The sequence below is a fragment of the Typopeltis vanoorti genome, chromosome 21 (assembly GCF_054136105.1).
Source record: "Typopeltis vanoorti isolate ZY-2024b chromosome 21, IOZ_Tvanoo_1.0, whole genome shotgun sequence".
Classification (NCBI taxonomy): domain Eukaryota; kingdom Metazoa; phylum Arthropoda; class Arachnida; order Uropygi; family Thelyphonidae; genus Typopeltis; species Typopeltis vanoorti.
In genome coordinates, this window is record NC_143569.1 from 50994082 (window position 1) to 51022048 (window position 27967).

The 27967-nt window shown below is 34.4% G+C and overlaps 1 protein-coding gene across 3 annotated transcripts in view; it reads right to left on the reverse strand.

The window, feature by feature from the left end:
• Top3alpha (topoisomerase 3-alpha) overlaps window positions 1-27967 on the reverse strand; it is a 496301-nt gene that overhangs the window by 248960 nt on the left and 219374 nt on the right. The gene's annotated exons all lie outside the window — the stretch shown is intronic.

Consider the following 27967-nt stretch of genomic DNA (forward strand, 5'->3'; position numbering starts at 1 on the left):
AGCAGATTTAAAAAGTACTATCTGCTACAAAGGGCACAGACATACCATCAGATCAATTTAAGTTAGGACAATGAAGAAAAGTTTCACACATTCTTTTATAAAGGCATTCTATGAAGAAACAACTTTTATGAAGGACTCGTCTTATTCAATAAACTCTATGTTTTAAAGTAGATTTAAATATATATAAATATATATAAAATTAGATTTAATATTAAAGTAGATTTAAATAATATAAATATTATTTAAGGGTGCTTAAGGGTCAAAGCTGTATAACTGAGAGGGGACCTCCACACAGCCTTTAAAGGAATGTGGAGAACCGACCAGGGCTTCTGACCTAATGTAATGTCCAATCCTCACCTTCTCATGGTGCACCCTGTTTGGTATCTACCTGGAAACTGAATGAACAAGGGTGGGCTGGCAATTTGGGATTTACCTGACCAAATTGTATCCTCATTGGCTTAAACCAGTATAAAAAATGATGGTACAACATGACAAAATTTCATGCTGAATGGGGCGTCGCCAGGTTAAACAAGGCCCCAGTTGTTTTTGCCAGGGAACCAGGGCGAACAACGAAAAGTCAGCTACTGGAACGAATCTGAAATCACACCCCAACTCAACATCACCAGAGTTAAGATCGGTACTATCAACATAAGAAGCCTGAATGGCAAAGAAATGGAGCTAGCTGAGGAATTAGATAAGCACCAGATCGACATAATAGGGGTGACTGAAACAAAAAAAGACCAAAACTAGCAAGCTCTTTCTGAGCAATAAATACAAAATGTTATATTCAGGCAATGAAAATCAAGGAAAAGAAGAAGTAGCCATAGAATTCAACACAAAATACGAGGCTAATCTTCTTGAATGGCAGACAGTCTCAGGTAGAGTGATGTGGGCAAATATCAGAATACAGAACTGGACAATGAGACATTTGTGCCTATGGTCCTACAGAAGGCTCTACTAAGGTAGAAGTGGAGAAATTTTTTGAGGCTCTAGAGAAAGCTACTGACACAATGAAAAAAGGAAAAGTTGGTCCTTGTTAGGGATCAAAATAGCAGAGTAGGAAGTGATTGTCAGACATACAAAAATATTTTGGGAAATTTGGAGAAAAGAGCAAATCTGATAATACTGGCAAATACCTGTTGGATTTCTGCTAAGGACATGGACTGGTTATTACTAACACTATGTTCCAACATAAATATGTGCACAAATTCACATGGAGAGAAGAAGGAAGGAATAAGAAAAGTCTCATTGACTATGATATTGTTGATAGTGATGTTTTCTCCCTGGTGCAGGACACCAGCGTGTACACAGGATTTGAAATTGGAAGTGATCACTATTTAGTCTTGAGCAAGATAAAATTGAATTTCATATTGAAAAGAATGACATGTAAGAAAATTTTAAAGTGAATAAAAGCTGAGCAGCTCTCAGATGTGAACTGTAGACTAAAATACACAAAGATTATTGAAGAAAAAATGAAAGGGTTTGAGAACAGGAACCAAACCTTGGAGATTCAGTGGCAAACCTTGAAGAAAACCCTGATTGAAGCCAGAGAAGCATGTGGTGAGGCATCCTTTGTCTGCAAGGATAGAAAAATCAGAACTCCATGGTGGACATAAGAAGTTAGACAGTCAGTGAAGTAAAAGAAGAAAGCATATCAAAAGTTTCTGTCAAATAAGTCAGCTTGTGCTCTTAGAGAATACATACACAAATGTAACAAAGCTAAACACTTTGTAAAACTAGCTAAACAAAAGTCATGGGAGGACTTCGGCAAGAACATAGAAAATAAATATCAAGAAGGTGGCAAAATATTCTGGAGATTGTTGAAGAAGCTTAGAAATGGAGGAAAGAGTGCTGTAAAAGGAGTTAAAGATGATAAAGGAGAAAAAGATATCCTTGAAGTATGGAGTAATTACTTTGAAAAATTGCTAAATGAAACAAGCAGTGATAGCACAGTCGTAAAAAACTCTCAATAGGCATACAGTCAGGAATACATATCCATACTTGAAGTAGAAAAAGCCATCAAAAGCTTGAAATGTGGGAAGATAGCAGGAGTAGATGTTATTCGACCAGAAATGCTCAAGTATGGAGGTACAAAAGTCTTACAGTGGCTGCACTGTATAGTTCAGAGGGCCTGGAGAGAGGGACAAATTGAAGATGATTGGAGTAGAGCTCTCATAGTACCCATATACTAAAATGGAAAATAAAACTGAATGTGAGAATTACAGACATATTTCTCTACTGAGTGTTCCTGGTAAGATATATGCAAGTATACTTGAGAAATGGTTGAGAAGAATTGTGGAAGAAAAGCTTGGTGAAGAACAAGCTGGATTCAGGCCAAATAGAGGCTGTCAGGATCAGATCTTCACTTTACGACAAATAGTTGAGAAAGCATGGGAATATAACAAAGATCTTTATTTAAGTTTTGTCGATCTGGAAAAGCCATATGACAAGATGCGAAGAGAGAAGCTATTCAATACACTACAGTTATATGGTGTCAATGGAGCATTATCTCCTCTGTTATTCATTATCTATATGGATCACATTATGAAGGAAAGTGGTATTAAACATGATATCAAAATTGGAGATGTTAATGTCAGTTCTTTGCTTTATGCAGACGATGTTATACTTCTAAATAAATCTGCTACAAGTTTGCAAGATTCCCTGACTAAATTGAATATCTGTTGTAACAGATATGGTATGAAGGTCAGCAATAAAAAGACAAAGACAATGAAAATAGGTAGAATCATTAAAAATGTCAAATGTGTTTTGAACGGAGAACCTGTGGAACAAGTAAAACTTTTCAGCTACTTCGGCACGATTTTTAGTGAAGATGGTAAATTAAATATGGAAATAGAGAACAGAATCAACAAAGCTGGTATCGTAGGAAGTCAACTGAATAAATTCATATGGAATAAGAGAGAAATTAGTCGGAACACTAAGTTAGCTGTATACAAGACAGTATTCAAACCAGTTTTAACTTATGGATCTGAGAGCTGGGTCAGAAGTAAAACACTTGACCAAAGACTAGAGACTGCAGATATGAGAGTCCTGAGAAAGATTAGAGGCGTGAACAGATGGCATCAATGGCAATATCGTATTAAAAATGAGGTTAGCAGAGCTAATCTCAGGTGGTATGGTCACTTAACCAAAATGGGCGAGGAAAGATTAGCAAAACAAGTGTTGTCTGCCAGGTTGGCAGGAAAATGACCCAGAGGAAGACCAAGATATAGGTGGATTAATATGGTACAAAGTGCCTTAGACAATAGAAATATAAGATCGGATAATGTTGGAGTCTTGACAAGTAACAGACTGATTTGGAGGAAAATTGTAGATAAGAAGTTAGTAATGATGTAAATTTGTCATGTAGTACTATCATATCCTGTACACCCCCTAGAGGGTACATGTCAGGAATTTGATGATGATGATATATATATATAAATAAAAAGTTTATAAATCTGCTTAATGCTTCTATGAGTCCTTCATAAAAGTTGTTTCCTCATAGAATACCTTTATAAAAAAAACATGTGAAACTTTTCTTCACTGTACATAGGTCTGATGGTCTGTCTGTGAGGTGTGCAGTGCTCATTCACCAAATATTAATATCACAGATATTATATTTTTGCATTTATTCCTGTTAAAAACTCCCTTAATTATCTCGACTTCACATGATTCCTAAGAGCAAACACAATATACTAATGCTTCATGAAGAGGACACTTTTCAAAGTGTAAACATTGCATCGTATTTACGTTAATAGCCCGAGTGTACATTCAAAATACACACACCAATAATATAGACAAGTTTTTAATATACTATATTCGATAAATTTATAACTTTTTTTGCCAATATTTACAATGGGAAACAGTATTGTAGACGAAGGAGGTAAGCCTTGTCCTCCTCTTCCAAATTTAAAATTTTATACCTTTGAGGAATTCAAATATACCAACCAAATATAGCATTCTCCTTCATTATTATTTTCTAATATACAGTATCTTAAAACTAACACATTGCCCCCCACTCTATGCAGATTTAGTTACAATTAAGTGATAAATTAAAGTATTCAAAGTTATCCTACAACTGCTTGCATTAGACCAATTAAGATGTACATTGATGTGCTATACACTTTTAAAACTTTCATACATAGATAAAAATGCAATCATATGGTTAAACTAACATGAATTTTGTAGCCTGGGTTGCATAAGCCACGACAGCACACCCAACCATAATGGGCAAGCGATGCCACTGATATACATATATTTTAATAAGTTAGGAAATTATTAACTTTATTTAGTTATCTTATATTAGCTGCTTAGGTGGCACTTTTTAGAGTTGTCTGTTATTGTTTAATTGCTGTTCTGTGATCCAGTACTGACACCTATGACACTTAGGCAAAAATTCTACAGTAATAACATTTTTTTACACAAAGATACTGTATATGAGTTTTCTTCTATTTTTTTGAATTCTTTTGAAAAGGGTGCATTATCCTACTAGAAGTAACTGTTAACAGGATGAATAAACTAAGAATGAAGGTATACATCTGTTTAGCAATGAAGTTCACATACATTGTGGTATTCAGATACAGATCCATCAGTTTGAGTGGTTCTAATGTGTCAGGAAAACATCTCCTCATAAGACACTTCTCAAATGTCCAGTGTCCACTCCTTGCCCATAGCTGCTTGTTTTTGCTGCAAGTAGTGAAGTCACATGCAATTTCTCATTCATTCAGTCCAAAAAAAATAATAAAAAATGCACTGTGCATTTTAATATGCTCTATTGCAGAATGCTTATTGTGATGCCATTTCACTGAGAGTGGTCCATTTGTTAGCACAATACTATTTACTCCATGTTGGCTGGATGTCTTCTGGTTGTCAGACAATGCTTATGATGATGATGTGTGTGTGAATACTCTCAGCAGACAGTAGTTTCTGTGATATCTGCACATTTTACTATTTAACTACTACATTGCACTCAAAGCAAGTAGGTTATGCTTTCAACCCTTATTGCACACAATCATGCAGCACATACACACAGTCACACTATCCTTAGATCAGTAGCTTTAGATAGTCCTAAGATACACATGATACTGACTCTGATGAAGCAGTGGATTTTATGGATGATATGGATATATCTAATAAACTAGCCACTTAGTGTATTATAATTTTATGTTAAACTTTCAAATAATATGTTTATGCATTTTATTATGTTTATGTGTGTGTGTGTGTGTGTGTGTGTGTGTGTGTGTGTGTGTGTGTGTGTGTGTGTGTGTGTGTGTGTGTGTGTGTTCATTATATTTTATTAAGCACAAAGCAGCAATGATTTATTTTAGATAAGTCTGCTGTAGAAAAGGAAACATTTTTGTATAAAAAAATGATTTGTGTTAGCAACATGAAATTAACTAGTAGTAATTAGTACTAATAGTAACTACTACTTCAACTGCATTTTGAGAATGATGTTTAAATTATAATGCTAACCACATCAACCATGATTTTTCTTTTTGAGAGAAAAAAAAACAACTTCATTTTAAATTTAAACCATAACAGGAGGTTTGAAAAAGATTTAAAAAATGAAATTGGTAATCAAATGATATTACATTAATTTTTCTTATCAATACTATAAATTGGTCATTTATAGCAACAACACCTCAAGACAGAGATGACCTCAGCAAATCAACACCAACTATATCAGGTACAATGTACTCATACTTTCTGTGGTCTTCTGCAAGAAAGACATCAAAACAATCCAGAACTATATTTAAAAGATGCACTCCTGAATTAACACTTGTCCTTTATTATCACTACACCATATTATACTTAGCTGATATTCACCCATGAAAACAAAAAAGGTAGATAAAATCTGACATTAAACTATTGACTTACTGCTTCCACTTTGCCACTTTTTCAAGTAATGGAATAGGTGATCAATAATCATTGTCTTCATCGCCTAGAGAACTGACTGCTAATTATAAATTAAAGATACCAAGAAATTATATACTTGGTTTAATCCTTTATCCATGTGTAAATTGCACCTGAAATATAATCTGGACTGGGCCAACTCGTATGTAGAAGCTAATGACTTCACTTCACTTGTCTTAGTATTCCACATACACACCCGTAAGGATATGTTGTTGTGTCCCCTCTCAATATTATTCCTTGGATCACTATATCAAGCTGCTAGAAGTGAGGTGTCTTCTACATGGGTCACGTGGTATCTATATCACACAAAGAAATAGCCTCAGAGTAGAGCCAAAATTCCATGAGACAAAGTCCTCAAACCTTACCTCTCTTAAATCCAAAGAAATATATATTTTTAGACTGCGCCAGTTAGAATTATTAGATTATAGATAATAACTCAATCAAGAAGTAAGTTAGAAGATATACTCATGTGACCTAGGATTGCAGTCGTGTCCTCAACCTTATTCAATTAAATTCCCGCTCAGATCCGTAATGAGTTTCACAAGTGGTGCATCGAATTCTATACACAGACTCATATATTTAGTTAAAGTCAAGCAAGGTTTATTTGTTTCTAAATTTACAGTTTACTATACAATAATATTCATCATTCTAAATAAGATACATTCTAATTAAATCAATTAATAAGCTTTACTTCATCAGATATGATCTCTGAACACATTTTTCCTCAAATAATTCATACAAAAGTAAATGAATCTATATCATCTAGATTACTACTAAATTCCATTATTTAATTTCTATGCTAACAACTGGTAACATTAACCATTCTCCAACATACACAGATTCAGATTCAGTTAGTAACCATTCACTCATGACCTCCTATAACACACACGTGCTATAGTCCTGACCTTAAATTGTATCTGAGTTCTTCACTAATAAATCTTCACGTCAATACACATTCAGAATTGCATTCATATAAATAACAAATTTTACTTATCTCTACTCGATGGTACCTCTATCCGTCTGCATCTGCTTTAGTCTATCTTCTGCTTCATTAAGACATTTCCTTGGTTCCCTCAATCTAACTCAGGTCAAGACTTTATAGTGGTTATCAGCTTAGACTTCGGGACACGTGCTTCTGCTGACCCTTCAACGGCATGGTCTGCCGCTACTTTCCGGGAATCTAGGACAAGGTTACCTGCTGTAACATCATCCTAATCTTTAGGTATCATTCGGCCATCCCTGAACCAGCACCAGGTTAAACCTTCACTATTCGAGGAAAACGTGAGAACTTCCACATGACGAAGCACCAAGAGAGTCTTTGGGGGGGTCCTAACCTTTTATACATTCATTTTTATATCGGTAAACACCACACACTCCGCTGTTCACCCAGCACCTTGATTTTCTATGTCACATGACCTCACGACGTCCGTTCTCTCCCTGCTTGTTCACTCCAAGCGCACGACCGCCGGGTGCAATCGTCAGCGTGTCCTTGAACATTGGACTATCTTTCACACAGAATATGTTCTAGTGTTTCTTCTACAAATTAAACTTACATCGAATTTAACATCAACAGAAAACCATCTCTCTTAATTTACACTTTGTCTCAGGCAACTTTCCTTTATACATATCTAATTCCCCTCTCCCTTTTTTTTTACACTAAATTTTTCTATTGAGCTAATTAATTATTTCTTTCTTCTTAAATCGATGTATTCAATTTTTTCTAAAGTTTACAACGATACCTACTTAGAAGTAAGCATGTTTACTTAATTATTCTACTGGGTTTTTACTTCTTTGCTCATTAAACCAAGATAAGTGGAATTTTAACATTCTTAACCTATCAGGGTATAACGATGTGCAAAGCACATATCCTTAAGGGTATGGGAAGGGACACTACCCAGTATCAACCTTTTATGAGGTCTTGTCAGTGGGAAGCAGACATAGAGGTGATAGTATGGTTGAAGCAATGCTGAAGTCATATTTTCATCTACGAGTAGCCAAAAGGTGTCATAACTTATTAAAATACTCTGGATTATAGATAGTTATTAGAAGTTTTTCCACTTGGTTATACTATAAATTAAAGATACCAAGAAATTATATACTAGATTTAATCCTTTATCCAAGTGTAAGCAAACAAAGTTTGCACCTGAAATATAATCAGGACTGGGACAACTCGCATATAGGAGCTAATGACTTCACATCACTTGTCTTAGTATCCCATAACCAAGTGGAAAAACTTCCAACAACTATTTCTAATCCACAGTATTTTAATAACAGAGTGTGACACCTTTTGGCCACTCATATATGAAAATATGACTTCAGCATTAATTCAACTTTAGTACCATCTCTAGGTCTGGCTCCCGATGACGAGACCTCATTAAAGGTCGAAATCAGTTTAGGTAGTGACCCTTTCCATAATGCATAGCATTATACATACCCATAAGGATAAGTGCTTTGCAGAGTGGGATACTAAGACAAATGATGTGAAGTCATTAGCTTCTATATACGATTTGCCCCAGTTCTGATTATATGACTGCTAATTAGTGACCACCAAAATGGCTTTTCACTCATCCCTGGAAGATTACCTGAACTAATCTCCATGCCAATCTTCGATGGGATGATGACAATGTAATTATTTTCATTGCTTTCAAAACACAAGAGCCTGTGTAGCTCAGTGGATGTGGCGTTCGCCCACCACGGCTCTTGGCCGCACGAAGGAAGACTTGGTTTCGAGTCTAGTCGGCGACTAGAGGAAATTTTTCTAAGCCATTTTTCGACCGGTTCCCGAGTTAGTCAATCTCTGGCACAGGCAAGCGGGTTTTTCGTCCCGTAAACTCAAGAAAATCGACCGTAGAACCCACATTATTTCAGACATTAAATATATTGTGTTAGGGTTAGGGACCACGAGATGGTGGCACATTTGAGCCGTCTCTCTTCACTGTGTACCGCTTAATTAGTGATAGCCTTGGGCCAGCTATCTCTGATTGGTACCAGTGGAAATTGAACTGCCTACTCAGTCTCCAAAAGTTAGATAGGGCTAAACGGCCTCGCCTACTCCTGTATACGGGAATAAAAAGGCATTAGCTGATTTTTTAGCTGATTTCAAAACACAATTTTATCTTTTTTTTTTTTTTTTTTACGAGAGAAAAAAATACCCTACTACTACTACTTCTTTTCTTACCCTTGATAACACTCAGTTTAGCAGTCAAGACTGGAGCTCTCTTCTAGAACTGAAACACACCTCATACATGCACACATCACTTCTTATTGCGTCCTCAGCCTTCAACAAGTTTTTTTTTTTTTTTTTTTCCCCCACTTAAGAAGTGACTTACTAGTCCAGTTACTGACTTCATACAAATCTGTCTAACTTTAGAATATTACTCTCAAAATTTGGGCAGTGAACTAAAAACGTCTAAAAATTCTTGATGCTGTTCAAAAGAGTTCTGCTAACTGACAATCACTGAATCTCAGACACACTCTCTCTCTCTCTCTCTCCTTAGCCACTGTCACAGAGATGATTGGTTTTTGAATATTATTTTCTATAGTTATGCCTATGGGATTGGCTCAGCAGATCTGGCATAACAGCTATTCCTCTTTCATTCCATTTGGCTCTGTTCTCTGGAAACAGTTTTTCCTAAGAAGCAATCTTCAAATACAGCTCTTCAAAAACACCAATAGATTCTTTCTCTTATAATCCCTGCCACAAAAGCACGAATTACTATAGGTTCTGCAACTTTCATGTGTGAAATTGATATATATATATAAATTTGAAAAAAATCCAGAAGCCATTAATGAAAATATCTAATGGAGGAAAATTTACTAACTATTTCTCTAGCAGTCTTGGCCCAATTATTAGAATGAAATAACAAAGCAGTTCACAATCAAACAACATATTAAAAAGTGGGCACATTGATCACTACTTAATGCATGAACTACACTAAAAATTCCAATGCAGTAGTATATTTCCTAGCATTATGCAGCCGTCATTTTGTTGCTTGTAATGCAGTGCACTTTTTATATTCCATTATTCCAACTTAACATGCTTTGTTATTTCATTCTTATTGTGATGATGCTGGCTGGGACTGAGAAGAGAGTAGCAAACTATAGACCAATTAATATATCAGAAGTGTTTAAGTATTAGAAAAGTTGGTTAAAGGCAAAATCCAGCAGTGGGTGGTAGTGATGTGATACTGTGTAGTGGGAAGTAGGGCTTTGTAAAGGGTAATTTCTTAGTAATTTATTCACATTTTATAGAATGACAACAGAACTGGATAAAGGAAATGGCTACACCATGATACTGCTGGACTTTTACAAAGGCATCTGACAGAATACCACATGGAAAACTATTACAAAAGTTGGAACAAATGGAAACAGATAGGAAGCTAATAGCATAGATAAGTAGCTGACAGACAGACACCAGAGAATAGCACCCTAACTCGCCAGGACGTCTATAAATGTCCAGCAAAATACAGATACAATTCTATAATGCCTATTGAATAACATGGATGAGAAGTGCAATTAGGTCACACTATTTCATCCACCACGACCAGTAGAGAGGATAGTATATGGTGGAGTGAAATCTAGGAGAATGAGGATGACTAGTCGAGTACCTCAAGGATCTGTTCTAAGGCCATTACTCTTTAATTTGTATATCAATGATATAGGGAAAGATTTGAGAGATATTCAGTAATTTGCTGAAAGAGCAATAGTTGATAAAGCTGATGCAGGAGGATTTCAATAAATTGGCATTGTGGGCAAAGGATGATGATTGTCAATTTAGTGTTTCAAAATGTAAGGCTATGCACTTTGGGTTGAAAAGGTTGCATATGGTGTTTCATATTGCTGGTACTGGATTGTAGGAAACTGAAGAGGTTAGGGACTTGGAGATAATGATGGACAAAGAATTAAAGTTAGAAAGTTAAAAAACATGCTAACAAGTAATGACAGGGAAAGTTATTATCCCTCTTTATAATGCTATGATTTAGCAACATGCGACCATATCTGTGCAGTAGTCAAGATGATGCTGAATATAGTATTGCTGAATATAATGAGGACAGGTTAAAGGTTTGTGAGTAACAAAGTTTAATTGATAAGCAGAAAAGAGGGGACATGATAAAAGCTTTTAAAATATTAAAGGGGATTTATAAAATTGATGCAAAGAAAAATTTTCAATATATGACAAATAGTCAGAGAACTAAGGGTCATCTGTGGAAGTTGTGTAAGAGTGTGGTTAGTAGAGGTGTGCAGACCAGATTTTTTGGATGGAGAGTAATGATGGGTGGAATGGATTGCCAGATTGAATTGTGAGTTCCCTGACAGTGAATGAGTTTAAGGAGAGGTGTGATAGGTTGTGGTGGTGGGTGACATTGTAGATGATGGTAATAGCAGTTCTGTGTGTAGTTGGCAGATTAAAGTAGAAACAGAGAGTTGTGCAATAGAATGCCCTCGCTCGATAAGTCCTTGGATTCCTTGAAGATGTCATGTAATAATATTAATAATAAAATCCAGTAGATGTTTGCTGGATTCCTTAACTAAACTGAATAACTATTATATCAAATATGGCATAAAAATTAGCAATAAAAAAAAGACCAAAACAGGCAGGAACACAAAAAACTTCGACTGCCTTCTTAATGGAGAAACCATGGAACAAATAAAATATTTTAACTATGTAGGCACAATTTTTAGTGAAGATGGCATATTAAATATGGAAACTGATAATAGTATAAACAAACTGGTATCAGGGAGTCAACTGAATAAATTTATATGGAAAAGAGAGGTGGTCAAAACACTAAGCTAGCAGTTCAAATGTAGTTTAACTTATGGATATTATAGCTAGGTTAGAAGTAAAACACTTGATCAAACACCAGCAACCATAGATATGAAAGTTCTGAGAAAAATTAGGGGAATAAACAGATGACATAGATGGCAAATCATATTAAAAAAGAAGGAAAACGACATTATTAGCATTCAGGAATGTGTGAGCAGAGCTAATCTCAGGTACTAATCTCTTATACAGAGTGAAAAAATTAGCAAAGCACATTTTTGATGCCAAGATGGAAAGAAAAAGATTCAGGGGAAGACAAAGACCTGGTGGATTGATGCAATCAAAAGTGCCTCAAAATATTGGCTCTGACAATACTGGAGTACTAGCAGATAGCAGAACTAATTTGGATGAAGACTATCGATAAGAAGTTGGTGATAATGTAAACTTTTCATATAGTATTATCAAAGTATCCTATAGATCATAGGTTCCCAAAGTGGACGGTACCACCCCCCCCCAGTGGGCGCTGAAGCCTTCGGGGGGGGGGCTAGTAGGATCAGAAGCATTTCGGGGCATTCAGGCGGTCTAGGGGTCGGTGGCTCTTTATAAAAGAAATTAATAATATATATTTAAAAATTAATAAATTAATTATTTTCGTGATTTTGTGATTAGATAATCATTTAAAATTTAAATATTGCATTTAATTCATCTTATGCCCATCTTACACGATCAATTTTTTTTTTTTTTATCAATTTTCTATTTCAATTATTTAATCATTTGAAAATTTACATGTCAGATAGAAATAGATGTCAATTTTCTATGTCAATGAGAAAATAGAGCATGTATATATGTGTGTATAATAGGTTATGTTTACAGTACCAAATATATTCATTATATTTCATTTCAAAATATATATAAAATATATAAAACCACTTTTCTAATTGATTTGTGCAAAAATAAACCCAATTTTATATAATTTAATATTACGAGTAAAAATAAAAATGGATAGAAAGAAATAAAATCATAAATTTTAGTTAGCACTAACTTATATTGCTAACTAGAGGGAAAAAACAAAGCAAATATTATTCGAAACTTATTATACTGTTTTCTGTGGTTATGTTTTGTAGGTTTGTTGTTTATATCTTGTGTAATTTTATTTATTTATTAATTATTATTTATAATTATTCGGACAATGTTGTGGTCAGACGAACAAAATGCGCTTGCGTGCAAAATAAAAAAATTGAACGTGTCATACAGGATATTTTAACTTCTATTTTTTATATACTTAAAAAATTTATTCATTTTTTGCTATTGTAAAAATTGATCGTGCCATACAAGCTTTAGTCTATCCACACAGCAGACGAGTCTTAACTAGTAGTATGTCGGTCAACTATTAAATAGGTAATTCACTTAATTCAGCATGTTTTGACAGGAATATGGGTGCTTGCAGTTGACTTGTTCAAAGCACGAGTACGATGGTATCGCAAACAAGTCAATGTATGCAAGTCGATTCGGGTTAAATTTCAAATCTATAAATACCAGTGGTTTAGGAATAAGTTTCATTATTTTTTGTGTGCTTTGCCAACAATCATCAGTCAAAAGTGTGATAGATAAGTGGAGTCATACAAAGTGTAAATTAAATCTTTTATTTTATGAATATTTTTGCAAATTTTATTACTTCATTATGTCTGAATATAAGAAGAAATGTGGACAGTACAGTATTGAGTATTTGAAACATGGTTTTATTCAGTCTCCTATGAACCAATTATTACCCATGTGCTTGATTTGCCAAAAAGTGTTTTCAAATGAAGCAATGAAGCCTTCTAGGCTACAAAAGCATTTGACTAAAATGCATGCTGACAAAAAGGATAAAGATTTGTCCTATTTTCTAGTACTAGAAGAAAAATATTTTAAACGTCTAACTATATGAAAACTTTTTACGTCATCCACTAAACAAGATAATAATGGATTACAAGCTTCTTATAATATTTCATTATTAATCGCAAAAGCAGGAAAACCACACACAATTGGTGAGGAATTAATCTTGCCGGCAGTAAAAGTAATAAACACTGTGCTTCATAAGCCAGCAACAGATATCATCAGGAAAATTGGTTTGAGCAATAATTCAGTGCAAAGAGGAAACGATGAAATGGCTGAAGACGTTGAAAAATCATTGTGCGATTATTTGAAGACATGCCAATTTTCCATTCAACTCGATGAATCAACTCTCCCAAATAATGAACCACTACTTTTATCATACGCACGATTCATAAAAAAAGAAAAAGTTTGTCGAGAATTTTTATTTGCTATAAACTTGGAAGCAGATACAAAGGGAGAATCTATGTTTAATATCATGAATAAGTTTTTTCAAGAGAAAGACATTCCTATTCGTAATAGTTTGTCTGCTGCTACTGATGGTGCTCCAGCAATGACAGGGCACTACAAGGGATTCATAGCGCATTTGAAACAAGCAGTACCAAATGTACTCACTATACAATGTGTTCTCCATCATCAACATTTGGTTGCAAAAAATTTAAGTGAACGCCTGCACACATCGCTCCATTACGTTATTAGAATAGTCAACAAGATTAGAAGCAATTCATTGAGTGACAGATTGTTTAGCCAACTTTGTAGCGAAAACGATGAAGATTTCAATCGTTTGCTGCTTCACAGAAGTTCACTGGCTTTCAAAAGGTATTTGTCTGAATCGATTTTACAATTTATTTGATTCAGTACTAGAGTTCCTAGAAAACAGAGACGACAGTTGCGGGTCAACCTGATTACATCCAAAAATGACATCGCTTATTTGACAGACCTCTATGAAATATTTAATGAAGTCAATCTACAACTACAAGGTGACGAATTGAATTTAATTAAAACAAAAAACGTTATTGCCGCTTTTGTAGGGAAACTTCTGTTCAAGCGGAATATGGGCCGAGGGGAATATAGCCACTTTTCAAATTTATCAGCAGTATCTCACAAAAAGAAGATTTACTTACATACTGCCAACACGTGGAGTCTCTCCATGCTGATTTCAATGAGTGATTCCAGGATATTCTAAACATGAATATGCCAAATTGGGTTCTAGATCCTTTCTCACATGTAAGCACAGCAGGATCATCAAATTTAGAAGTGGAACTCATAGAACTCACAACAAATGAAGAACTAAAAATAAAATTCAAAACTGGATACCAAGAGTTCTGGCTTCAAAAATCAATACCGCCACTGTACCCTGGATTATGGATAATAGTGCAGAAATTTTTAATCGCATTTCCATCTTCTTATTTGGCTGAGCGTGGTTTTAGTGCTGTAGTGAATTTACTATCTAAGAAAAAGAACCGATTGCATATAACTGAGCGTGGCGATTTACGACTGTTTTTAACGAAAGTTGAACCCGATATTAACAAACTTTTAAAAATGCACCATCCTTCACATTAATTTGTTATTTTTTCTTTGTATGTTTACTTTGTAAGTGTGAAATAAACCATCTAATACATTTGATGGTGTTTTAATTATTACAATAAGATTCTTACTAATGTAATGCAATCTCTTAATTGTATTCCACATTTTCATATTTAAACCATTGCATGAAATTTTTGTGCATAATGTTATTCAAGCATACATTTTACAATCTTTACAAATGGGCTACGTTTCACCAAAATTGGTATAGCAATAACTGCGTTCAAGATGAAGCACATATTGACCACTTCTTTTTTAAAAATTTAACGGTATAAGCAGTAACGTATCATTAGTTGCTATTTACATCAAAAATACCAAACGGCTTGAACGCAGAAAACTGTTATAATGGGGAGGTACAAAATTTTTGTCTTACAAAGTGGGGGGGGGGGATGAAAAAGTTTGGGAACCTATGCTATAGATCCTTTGAGGATATATAACAGCTATTTGATGATAATGATAAAAGGAACTACTTGAGTATAAAAGGCCCAGGCAGACTGGCAAAAGAGGTAAAATAACGTCTGTAGCCAACAGTTTAATTTCTGCCTTAAACTAGTATAGTTTGTTGGTTAGTGTTGTCTACTCAATGATACTTGCCACTGAGATATTAATTTTTACCATATAATCTGCTTATTGACAAAATTGCAACCCAATACTTTCAATTATCATCATAGGAGCCTTCTGACCTGTCATCAGTTTAGTCACTCATGGCTCGATCCTCTCTGCTTACTCACCAGGAAAGTCGGTAAATCTATGCACAGTAATATCAAGATGGGCCCCTATCACAGAATTATAAAGAGGAATAACAACCTCCTTATCTCTACTTGTCAATGTATTCTTTAACATCCAAGTAATCCTTTGAACTATTTTGCCAAATTTTGCAGTATGCACTCAAAACTTCACCTTCCTGTCCACCATCACCCCCAAATCTCTATCCTCATCAATTTCCTGCAATCCAGTACCATCAATGTAATCTTTTTATCCCAAAGTATACAACCTTATACAGGGTAGCCCATAAAGTCACATACAGGTTTAAACATAAAGTCACATACAGGTTTAAATTGAATAAATTTTTTGATTATTTTTTTTTTTTAAGTTATTCTAAGGAACATTTGGGAAATTAATCATGAAAGAGTTCATAACTTAGCAAATGAACCAAAATTGTGCAATTTTATTTTGAAAATCAGCATTCAATTATTCTAATGCAAAGAGCGAATCATTTTGAGAATATCTGCAATTAATTGGCTATTATGTTCTCCACATCTGACAGCTCCCAATTTCTTCCCATGGATTACCTGAAGGGAAAGGTGTATGTGAACAAGCCTCAAACAATCCAACAACTGAAGGAGAACATTCATGCAGAAATTAGGGATCTGCAGCCAGAAACATAAATAATAATAAAAAAATCTCCAGGTTCTGTATTTCATTATAACAAAATAAACAAATAAAGTTATTAAATGTTTAAACCCCTTCCACACTTATGGACTACCCTGTACTTTGCCATGTTAAACTGACAGCCATTATCTTTTTCCCACACTGTCAATTTATTTAAATCATCATGCAAGATATATACATCACCTTTATCAACTATTGCCCTTCCCAGTTTTGCAGCATCATCAGCAAATAATTGAATATTCCCACTCAAATAATTCCCTATATCACTGATAAACAAATTAAAGAGTACTGGCCCTGGTACAGAACCCTGAGAAACAGTAGTCATCCTCATTCTCCTAGATTTCACTTCACCTCTCTAGTGTCTGTCAGCCTCCTCCATATCCATAATGACAGGATCTTCATATCCATTCCTATTTTTGCTCCAACTTGTGAAATAGTTTATATCGAATGCAAAGTCCAGCATTATCATAATATAGCTATTTCCCCTTTCCAATTCACTTGTATATACAGGCCTGTCATTATGTATATATCCATAATGACAGGATCTTCATATCCATTCCTATTTTTGCTCCAACTTGTGAAATAGTTTATATCGAATGCAAAGTCCAGTATCATAATATAGCCATTTCCCCTTTCCAATTCACTTGTATATACAGGCCGTTGGCATCACTTTTTTTTAGTTTATGGTTGAGTAAAGGATTAAAACAAGAATATAATTTCTTGTCTGTTATAATTTATTTCAGTGTTTCTCAACCTGTGGTCTGCAACAATGGGACAGGTGGTCTGCAGAGAGACTTTTGTTAATTAAATAAATATATATTTTTAATTATCCAAACAAAACAAATTAAAATTGAATAAGTAAAAATTATTAAAATCACATAGAGACAAAAAAAAACCAACAAACAGCATCAGAATGTTCAAAGGCAGAAGCAATAAAACTATATTGTTGTTCACTTCACCCCTCTTTTATTATTCGTCATTCTGTCGCTGAATGACGAATAATAAAAGAGGGATGAAGATAACAACAATATAGTTTTATTGCTTCCGCCTTCCCTTGCTGTTTTGTCAGATTTGAAGTGAACATGTCTTATCCACATTTCAACCAATTGCTTCTTGTTTATTGATTTTTATTATTGAATTCCCTCCTTCAACCAAGGCTCAGTATATCTTCAGAAGTGCTAAGTGATACTTGGACAAAGTATGTCATGAGTTTACCCCAGTATTTATATATTTATATATTTTTCGGAAATGTTTTTTAATAATGAAAAAGTGGCTTAGAACTAGAACTTTGAAAAGAAGAGCAAATGAAACAGGTGATGCTAACCCTAATTGTGATACACATGTTGTATCACAATTTTAGGCAACATGTTTAACAGCGAGTGAATCAGATACTATTAAAATAGAAGAAACAAGCAGTTCAAAGAAAAAATACAGTAGGAAGTGTAATAGTTCATATTTGGCATTTGGGTTTACTTGGTGTGGAGATGAAAGTGAACAGAAACCTCAATGTGTTTTGTGTTATGAAGTGTTGTCAAACAAGTGCATAAAACCTACAAAACTCCAAATCACAATGTTTAGAAACTAAACATTGTGATGTGAAAAATAAGCCAATTGAAGTTTTTCAGTGACACTTTGGGACATTAAATCATGGGAAAGATATAGTTTCAGCCATGGGTTCCATTAATAGCAAGGCACTGGAAGCATCCTATCCCTAAAGTTTGCCCATAACAAAAACAGGGAAACCTCATTCTATCAGGGAAAATTTGCTACTTCCAGCTATAAAAGATGTGGTAAAAACTATGTTTCGCAACAAGTTACTAAAAGATGTTGATCTGATTCCTCTTTCAAATGACACTGTTGGTCGCAGAATCAATGATATGGCAGGTGACCTAGAATCTCAGTTAATCGAAAGAGTTAAGAACAGCTCTTATTATGTGTTACAAATAGACGAGACTACTGATGTTACAAATGATGCACAGTTAATATGCTACATGTCCGTGCGGTTAGCCTAGTGGCTATGCGCTTTGCAACCATATGCCTGGGGAAGGAGTGGCCTGGGTTCAATTCCCGTCGTCGACGTGAGGAGCTTAAGGATCTTCCTCAGCCATAGCCAAGTTAGCCGGTCTTGGGCATGGACAGCAGGGTTTTTTCCCCAAGTTTATCTGGGGTTTTTCATCCCGCAACCGGCCCTGTGAACATATGGATCTACAGCCATAAATACTTTAAACCCCCCCCATGAGGGGGCTCAACTCGCCCCAATAGGGACGAGGGAGAAAAAGAAGGAAACTCCATATGAATAAATAAATAAATAAATATACTACGTAAGATATGAGCATGATAACAACATTTATGATATTCTATTTTATAGAACTTTGCCTCCCGAACAACTGGAGAAGAAATATTTCACATTCTCAATAATTACATAATAAAACAAGGGATCCAGTGGGAAAAATGTATAGGCTTCTGTTCGGATGGAGCTCGCGCCCTTACAGGCAGGCATAGTGTGGTCAAGGAAGTAGCTCCAGATATGAATTGTGTATATTGTTTCATACACAAGGGAGCGTTAGCCTCCAAAGGAATGCCACCAGCATTTAAAACTGTGCTATACAACTGTAAAACCAGTTAATTTTATTAAAGCTCGACTGTTAAATAACAGGTTATTTTCAGTACTCTGAGATGAAATGGGCAATGAATATATACAACTTTTGCTTCATTCTGAAATTTGCTGGCTTTCCAGGGGTAAAGTACTAACAAGGTTATTTCAATTAAGGCACAAAGTTTTATTATTTGTAAATGAACGTAATTCTGATTTTGCATCACTCCTTGTTGACGAAGCATTGTTATCAACACTATCCTATCTTTCAGATATTTTTTCGAAATTAAATTAACTAAATCTCTCCCTTCAGGGAAATTCTTTAACTGTTCTTGATGCCTACAACAAAATAAAGGCATTTGAGAAAAAACTGGTTTTATGGATTAATTATGTAAAAGACAGAAAATTTGCACCTTTTCCAACATTGGAATCCTTTTTAGTGGAAAACGATATTTTTGTTGATTCTGAGTTTCTGGAAAAAGTTTGTGACCACCTCAAATATCTGAAATGGAATTTTGAAACATTTTCCGAATAACTTTTATAAGAAATTACTAACTATTATAATAATAATAACAGAATTAACTCACGTAAATTATTCTTTATTTGTAGAATTTTCACCTGAGTATCACAGGCATCATCAGTACAGGTACAAGGCTAATTAAACAATAACTGTTATAATCACAAAGAGCCACCTAAGTAGCTAAGGTTAAAGTTCCTAAATTTATTTAATTATTATTTTTTTTAATTATTTAAATTTAATTATTTAGTTACTTAATTATTAAATTATAATTTTAAAAAAAAATTTTTAAATATTTTTAAAAAAAATTTTATATATATATGTGTGTGTGTATACAATTATATCACATTCTTTTAGTTTACAGCAGGTAGGAATAACCTGAGCCAACTTACATAGCTTTAGGAATATTATTCTGTTAATGCAATTCGCCTTCTTAACTTCTGAACAAAGAAATAATAGATATCAAGAACGCTATAGAACCAGTATTAGAGACTGAAAATTTTAACACCGTTTTACGCATTTCATCAATGTCATACCGAAAGGTTTTTAATGCTTCCCGTGACAGATTGAAACACAAGTTTGATTCACTGGTGAGCCACCCCAAATCTAGTAATACTGTCATTGATACAGATAGAGTAGTAATCAATGTATCAGGCCACCCACTGACAGACAGCGAACGTTTCGTTCTGTCAAAAGGGCATAATTTTGCCGTTGCTCTGAATAAAGTACCCATAATAGACTTTTTCCATAGTAGAGACAGGGGGGTATTCGATCCTTACCCCAAAAAACAGCTAACAGAACAAGATTCGAGTTCGCAAAAATTCTTTTTAACGCCAAGCCTCCATGGCCGAACCTATCGTATGCTGGACAAAAAACACTGAAATCGCTAAAAAATAACAAGAACCTAATTAATACGAAAGCTGACAAAGGGAAGGCTGTAGTCATCCAAGACAGAAGAGAATAAGAGAGAAAAATATCACTGTTACTCCACGACAATTCGACTTATAGGCCTCTCACTTCAGATCCTACTGATGGTCAAATAAAAAAGCTTAATGCCCTTATAGAAAAAATATCAATATGGGATGAAGATAAAAAGAAAACACTAAAGACCTCCTTCAAGCGCCCACCGAGATTATATGGTCTTCCAAAAGTGCATAAGCCAGGAATTCCATTAAGACCGGTTGTAGACTGTATAGGCTGTCCCACTTACAAAATATCAAAATTTCTGTCAAATTTACTCACTTCTTCAACTAGAAGAACTGCTACATATAATTCTGCGGACTTCAGAAATAAAATTTCCGATCTGCATCTAGACGATTCGGAGATTATGATTAGTCTAGATGTTGTTTCACTATTTACGAATGTTTCATTGGCGGACAGTATAGAATTACTACACCAAGAATTACCTCCAGACATTGTCAAATTATTTGAATTTGTAATAAAGTCTGGTTATTTTTCCTTCAAAAACCAGTTATACCAACAAATCGAAGGGACAGCAATGGGTAATCCAACATCTCCTGCTATTGCCAACTACTTCATGAAGCATTTCGAACAGCATATCCTTGACAACATTACACCTAGACCTAACATTTGGTTCAGACATGTGGACAACATTTTTGCCATATGGAAGGGCACCTCAGAAGAACTACAACAGTTTCTCTCAAAAATTAATGCACTTCATCCAAGGATCCAGTTCACCCTAGAAGTAGAAGTAAATAAGCAGTTAGCCTTTCTAGACCTCTTGATTCTTCGCCAACCAGATGGTTATCTACAATTCACAGTCCATAGGAAAGAGACTCATACAGGCCAGCACATCCACGCTGAAGCACGTCACCATTCCAGCCAAAAGGCAGGAACTATAAAAACACTAGTTCATAGAGCCAACTCCTTTTGTTCTTCAGAAGAATGTTTACCAAAAGAATTACAGTATATTAATTCCTCCTTCAAATCCAATGGCTATAAGAAGTTCTTCATAAAAAGAGCTTTAAGTAATCGTGCTTCAGCATCCTCTTCAAGTACAGAAGAACCTACACGTATACCTATCCGCTATGTACACGGGGTTAGTGAACGCATAGCTAAGGTGCTAAAACCAGTAAATATCTGTGTGGCTTTTCGACCCATCAGAAAAATCTCCACATTCCTAATGTCTCCAAAGGACAAGCTCCCACATCTCAGCTATCCAGGTGTCTACCAGATTCCCTGCTCGTGTGGATTATAATATTTCGGACAAACAGGAAGATCTGCTCAGGTCCAGTTAGAAGAACACCAGTCATACATCCAGTACCTTGAACCCAAACAGTCTGGAATTGCAGAACATGCCATCAACACCAGACATAGAGTTAAGTGGAACAAGATTAGGGGAGTGAAGTAATGTTTCACATGTTTCTTTGTATAGCCGTTCCATTAGGAACCGACTTTTGTGAATGACAAAAGTCATTCACAAAAGTCGATTAAATTTCCTAAATAAATTTAGGAAATTTAACCTTAGCTACTTAGGTGGCGCTTTGTGAATATAACAGTTCTTGTTTAATTAGCCTTGTACCTGTACTGATGATGCCTGTGATACTCAAGTGAAAATTCTACAAATAAAGAATAATTTACGTGAGTTAATTCCATTATTATAATAGTTAGTAATATGTCTACTCACAATATTTTCTTACTGAAACTTTTATAAGAAATTTCTTTCTTACTGAAACTTTTATAAGAAATTTCTGTGGGTTTGCAATCCATTTCAGGCTTGCAGTCACGAGAACGACCTTTCATTATCAAAAAAAAGAACAGTTAATTGAGCTTTCAAGTGACAGTGGTCTTAAAATGCAATTCTGTGATCTTGGTTCGGTTCGATTTTGGATCTCGCCTTCAGTGAGAAGTGAATTTCCCAAATTATCTGAAGAAACATTGAAAATCGTCATGCAGTTTTCTACACCCTATCTTTGTGAGAAAGGCTTTTCATCACTCCTTCAAATAAAAACAAAATACAGAAATCATGGATATTATTTCTGGGAAAACTCCCATGTTACTCCTCTTAACAAATTATTATAATTAGCTATTTTGACTTTTGACTGCTTCTGTTTAGGAGTGCCCCTGTTTAAATGTCATTGGCTTTTTTACTCACGGATTCTTAGGGCATTGTAGATGAATATTTACCAATAAATATATGTAGCATAAAAGAAGAGAAATTTACACATATCTTTTTCTGGGTATTGTGGCTTTTCTTCTTTTTGCGATGTCCAAACTACTGAGTGTGTGTGGGGGGGGGGGGGGGGGGCAATGTGGGAGAATTAAATAGAAATGGAAAAAAAACGGGTTTTTTGAATAATATATATATATATATATATATATATATATATGTATGTATGTATGGATATATATATATATATTATATTAAATTAGTTGCTTAAGGGGTCAATTTCTTTGAGTTTTACACAGCACTAACTAATTAATAGGACTCCACTATAATTCTGTCCATCAACACTATATTTCTAAATTCAGTAACTCGTTCCACAAAACCTTACAGTTCAATAATATTACAGGAACAGTAATCAAGCTTATCTATCAAGAAATCTTATAGAGCAAAACCCCGAAGTTACACAGTAAGTAGGACCAACAAAAAGTGCGTAAGTCGAATTCGCGTAACTCAGGGTATAATTTTGCATGTAATTTACATATACAAACATACAATTGGGACCAAAGGTTTACAAAAACACCTATATTTTTTAAGAGATATAATCATAATTGTAGTTTTTCGTACATATAAAAAAAGTTATTTCGATGTCGATGGTTTCATAAAATCTAATAGATTCGCCTGACGGCATAATGTCTTTTTCTTGTCACGCAAAATTTCTTCATAGCAAGTTAATGATTTTTTTATTCCTTGCCTTGTCGCTACAATTCATTCCTCGTTAGAATCTATGTCCTCCAAAATCTGTAAACCTATCTTTTATGATTGTTCTTACTGCGGATTCAAACTTCTTTGCTAGCTCACAAATTTTCATTCCGCCTTTAAAATCCTTAATAATGTTCAGTTTTGTTTCCAAAGTCAATGTTTTTCTTTTCTTGCTAGCTGTAGAAGAATTGGACTTGCTTCTTTTGGATGACATTATTATTTTTTATGTAGTAAAATTTTTATCAACAACATAACATTAAACAATCGCAAGGTTTGTAGACTATAAAAATCGTGTATGAATGGAGACCGCGCGAAACATGTCAGTACTTGTTCACAGCATGTGCGACACTGGCAAATGCGGCTGGCGCCTGAAAGATACGACTAGTGGTGAGGCGTGAAGCGGAACGGGAATACGTACATATAAGAAACCGCGTAACTCCGGATTCGCGTAAGTCGGGTATGACTGTATTGGCATATGGCACTCTTTCTCTGAGAACAACTTCGTCATTGAATATATACTACATTAATTATTAGAACATTTAATACGTCTTATTTCACGTTCTCTACTAATTTTCAATTACACATTCCTTTGGAACAAACATTCTAAGGGGAGTTTAACATACTCATAAGGAACGTTTATAATTACTATTCACGTTCTCATGGAACACTAAATTAACTTACAGTCTTTCTAATAATGTCAAACAACACAACTAGATATGTCCCTCAATTTTACCGTTAGTATAGAGAATTGCATGCTCTTACCGGAACAGACGATCTATTACTTCCCTTTTTTCGGATCACAGCATTTTCCACAGGAGATTTAGATTCAGCATAAGTTAACTCAGGAATGGATTTCACTGAAGGCTTGCTGAGCATTCTCCTTTCTGCTTCCAACACGTTCTCGGCATAATACGATCATCGCCGACCCTGGACTCTAACTGCGGAGACTCAAGGCCCATCAGGATATGGGATACGATTTCTCCTAACAGCGAGTGAGAGACTTCTGGCGACAGGGACTTTCGCGATCTCAGAGCATCGATACCTTCGAGCAGAAAAACATAAGAGCGATTTCAGGACTTCGCACATTTTTATATCTTCCGCTCTTCTCTCTCATTGGGCCTTCTTTTCCTACAATCAGCGTTTGACATCCTGACCATAAGTGCGGTCAGGATGTCAAGGCAGCAGTAGGTTGGTGAACAGCGCGGGGTAACCAGTGCCACAGGTTCATCTGGTGGGACTCACACCAACTCAGAACATGACTTGCAATTTCAAGTGCACGTGTATTGCTGGAGGCAGTATTACTCATCAAGGGATTAAGTAAAGGGTTGCTATTTAGTGCATATGGCATATATTTAGCTTATAAAGAATAATAATACAACCTCAAGTTTACATTACACAAAATTCATATCTAGTTTATACAAAAAACAGTAAAAGACAGCCAGTAGAATTTTATTTTAACGAAATTGGCTTTAAGGAATGGATGGCTTGTTAAACCCTGAATGAGATTTTATTTATTCCACTATAATTCTCATTCAGAATTTAACACTGATGAGTAATGGGTACAACAAATCTACTATCCTTCTACCAGACTACAATTTGATGTGAAAAGAATTTCAATACCCTACCTTAAAGGAACCTCCGAAACAAATAGCATTGATTCTTCACAAATTCAATCTATACACTTCTTTCAAACCAGCTTGGAAAATGTCTTCCTTTTTACCATCTACAAAGGATACATTACCACCTGTTTCTTTACCAGGTACCTTGCTCATGTTATCTTTGGACAGACTGGCTATTCTGCTTTGAATAGAATCAAAGAACATCAAGACCATATTTACATTTTTGGAATCTTGTGAAAAGCTACCAAATCTCAACCGCTCAGGCTGCATACCAATCTCTTTATGGGAATAAGTTATAGGAAGTGATCACTATTGATTTTCACAATTTTTTTAAAAATAAATAATAATTAAAAATCATTTTTTATCAATGCAACTTTTACAATTGTTCATTTGAACTCTAATAGTGTAATCATATATTTCAGCTGTGACCTAGACACAAGCTAGTATACACATGCTTTATGACTCATTATTGTGATTCATGCTTTGAATGTAGTTAGGTTCTGTTTCCCAATGATGTCTACATAATGTTGAATGAAATATATTGGAGTTATTAGATAAAATTCTATATATATATATATATAGAATAATAAGTGAAGTTTTTAAAATATTTCTAGTACACATGTTCCATTAAAACTATTTATTGGCAGCCAAGTAATTTAAACTTCTAAGAATTCTGACCACTTATACTCTTGATGTTTTCTTTCCATTTCTTTCTAGGCATTCCTAGTGGTTTCTTTCCTTCTACTCTCCCATTTTGGAGAGTAGAAGGAAAGAAATTGAATTTGAAGAAACTGAAGAAATTGTTTGAAGAAACTTGTTAGTGGGTATTCTATAACTGTTTTCAATGATTCTTGTTATTATTGAAATACTGTAGTGTAATTCTTCTCTGATCTCCTGCTCTTCTCCATTTCTGCCTATTGCCATTATTTTGGTTTTACTAAAATTTATGTGCATTGCATAGTCTTTACTGTTTTTATCTAGGTTTTCAATCATGAACTTTGTTTTCTTTTCTTAAAGTTTTCTTTATTATCTGTAAATAATATCATATCATCTGAATATTTTATATGTAAATTGTGTCCATTCACAGTTTTTCCCCATATTATCTGGAATAGTCTTGATTACTAGTTCTTCCAGGCAGACATCCTTGCATGACACCCCTCTCTCTCCCCACTGGTATTTCCGAAGTAAAATTTGGAGCAATTTTCAATTGCTCCAAATTTTATTGGTGCCATAGTATTTTTTATAGTACTGGAAGATATGGAGTATTTTTTTTTCTCTAAAATTTCTAGCAATTTATTTCTGCATATTGAATCAAATGCTTGTTAAAGTCTATAAAACAGAAATAAAGATTTCTGGTTTTCTCTCCTCCCTTGAAGTTAATTCAGCTAATTGTAAAAAAAAGTATAAACTGTATCAGCTGTAGATCGCCTTATCTCTTGAATCCCACTTTTCCTTCTCCTAAATGTTGTTCAGCAGTTGCTTTAATTCTGTTTTGGATAATTTTGATAAATAATTTACATGTGAATTAATAAGGTTACTGGTCTATAATTTATACATTCCTGTATACCGACTACTTTTTTTTATGTATGGGGAATTACTCTTCCCAGTCATTAGGAATTTCCGCAGAATTTAAGACTTTGTTTGAATAATGCTTTGCTGTTTCTCCTCCATACTTCCAAAACTCTATCAGTATTTCATCTCTATCCAGAGCTTTATCTATTTTCATCTGTCTTATCACATCATTTATTTCCATCTTTAATATTTTTTGGGTCTCCTCACTTTTACCAAACTTTTTTTTTTTTTAGAAATTTCAGTGTTAACTTTTGCAAAAATTTGTTTAAAATAGTCCATTCAGATTTCAGAAATTTTTTAACTTTTCCAGTCAGGTTTCTTCTTTTATTTTGCATTTTTAGTGGTATAAGTTTGTATTGTGAAAGATAGCTGCATTCTGATATATATCTGCTTTATGAGTTATCCAGTTTGATTCTGCTTCTCTACATTTAGATGCAAGTTTTTTTTTTTTAATTGATTGTGGTTTTCTGGCAATTCAGGTGTAGTCTGAGTAGAGAGTATACATCTTTTTCTTTACCACAGATCTATTACATTAGTAGTAAGCCAATTATTATTAGGTCTCTCTTTTTTCTATAATGTTTGTGTTACTGTTTCTAATATTGCATTTTTTTCTTTATGCCAAAATTCTTCTGTCTCTGTTCCAGAATGAAGGCTCATATTTTATAATTAATTTTTTTTTACAAAACACATTTTGTGTGTTGGAGTCTTTCAATTTTGAGGTGTCAAGTCTTGAGGTCTTTTCCTATTAATGGTTATTTTGAATTTAAGTTTTATATATGCTGAAAGAAATTCATAATCAGAATCCATATCTATTTTCCTTACAACCTTAGGTTTTTACATTTTAAAATGATATTTTCCATTTTTTGTTGACTAAATATAATCAATATAGATTTTAGTTCTCCCATCAAGTGACGTCTATGTGTATTTATGACTATCCCTCTCTAAATTTGCAAAACTTTTTATTTTCAAGTTTCTTTTTACATTTTGGCTACAAAATATGGCTAAATCCATAATATCCTCCATTTTAATGTTTATTTTCCTCTGGTAATGTTTATACTTAAAATAGAAAATAAGTCTGGCAGAAGTTGAAGAACCATTAAGGAAATGAAGAATGAAAAATCCCCTGGGATGGATGGTTTGCTAATTGAAGTAATCAGAGCTTCTAGTAGTACATGGTTGAAATGCTTATGTAATATCTTTAGACTGATCTGGAGAAAGGTGATATCTGATGCCCGGAATAAGGGAATTATTGTTCCCATAT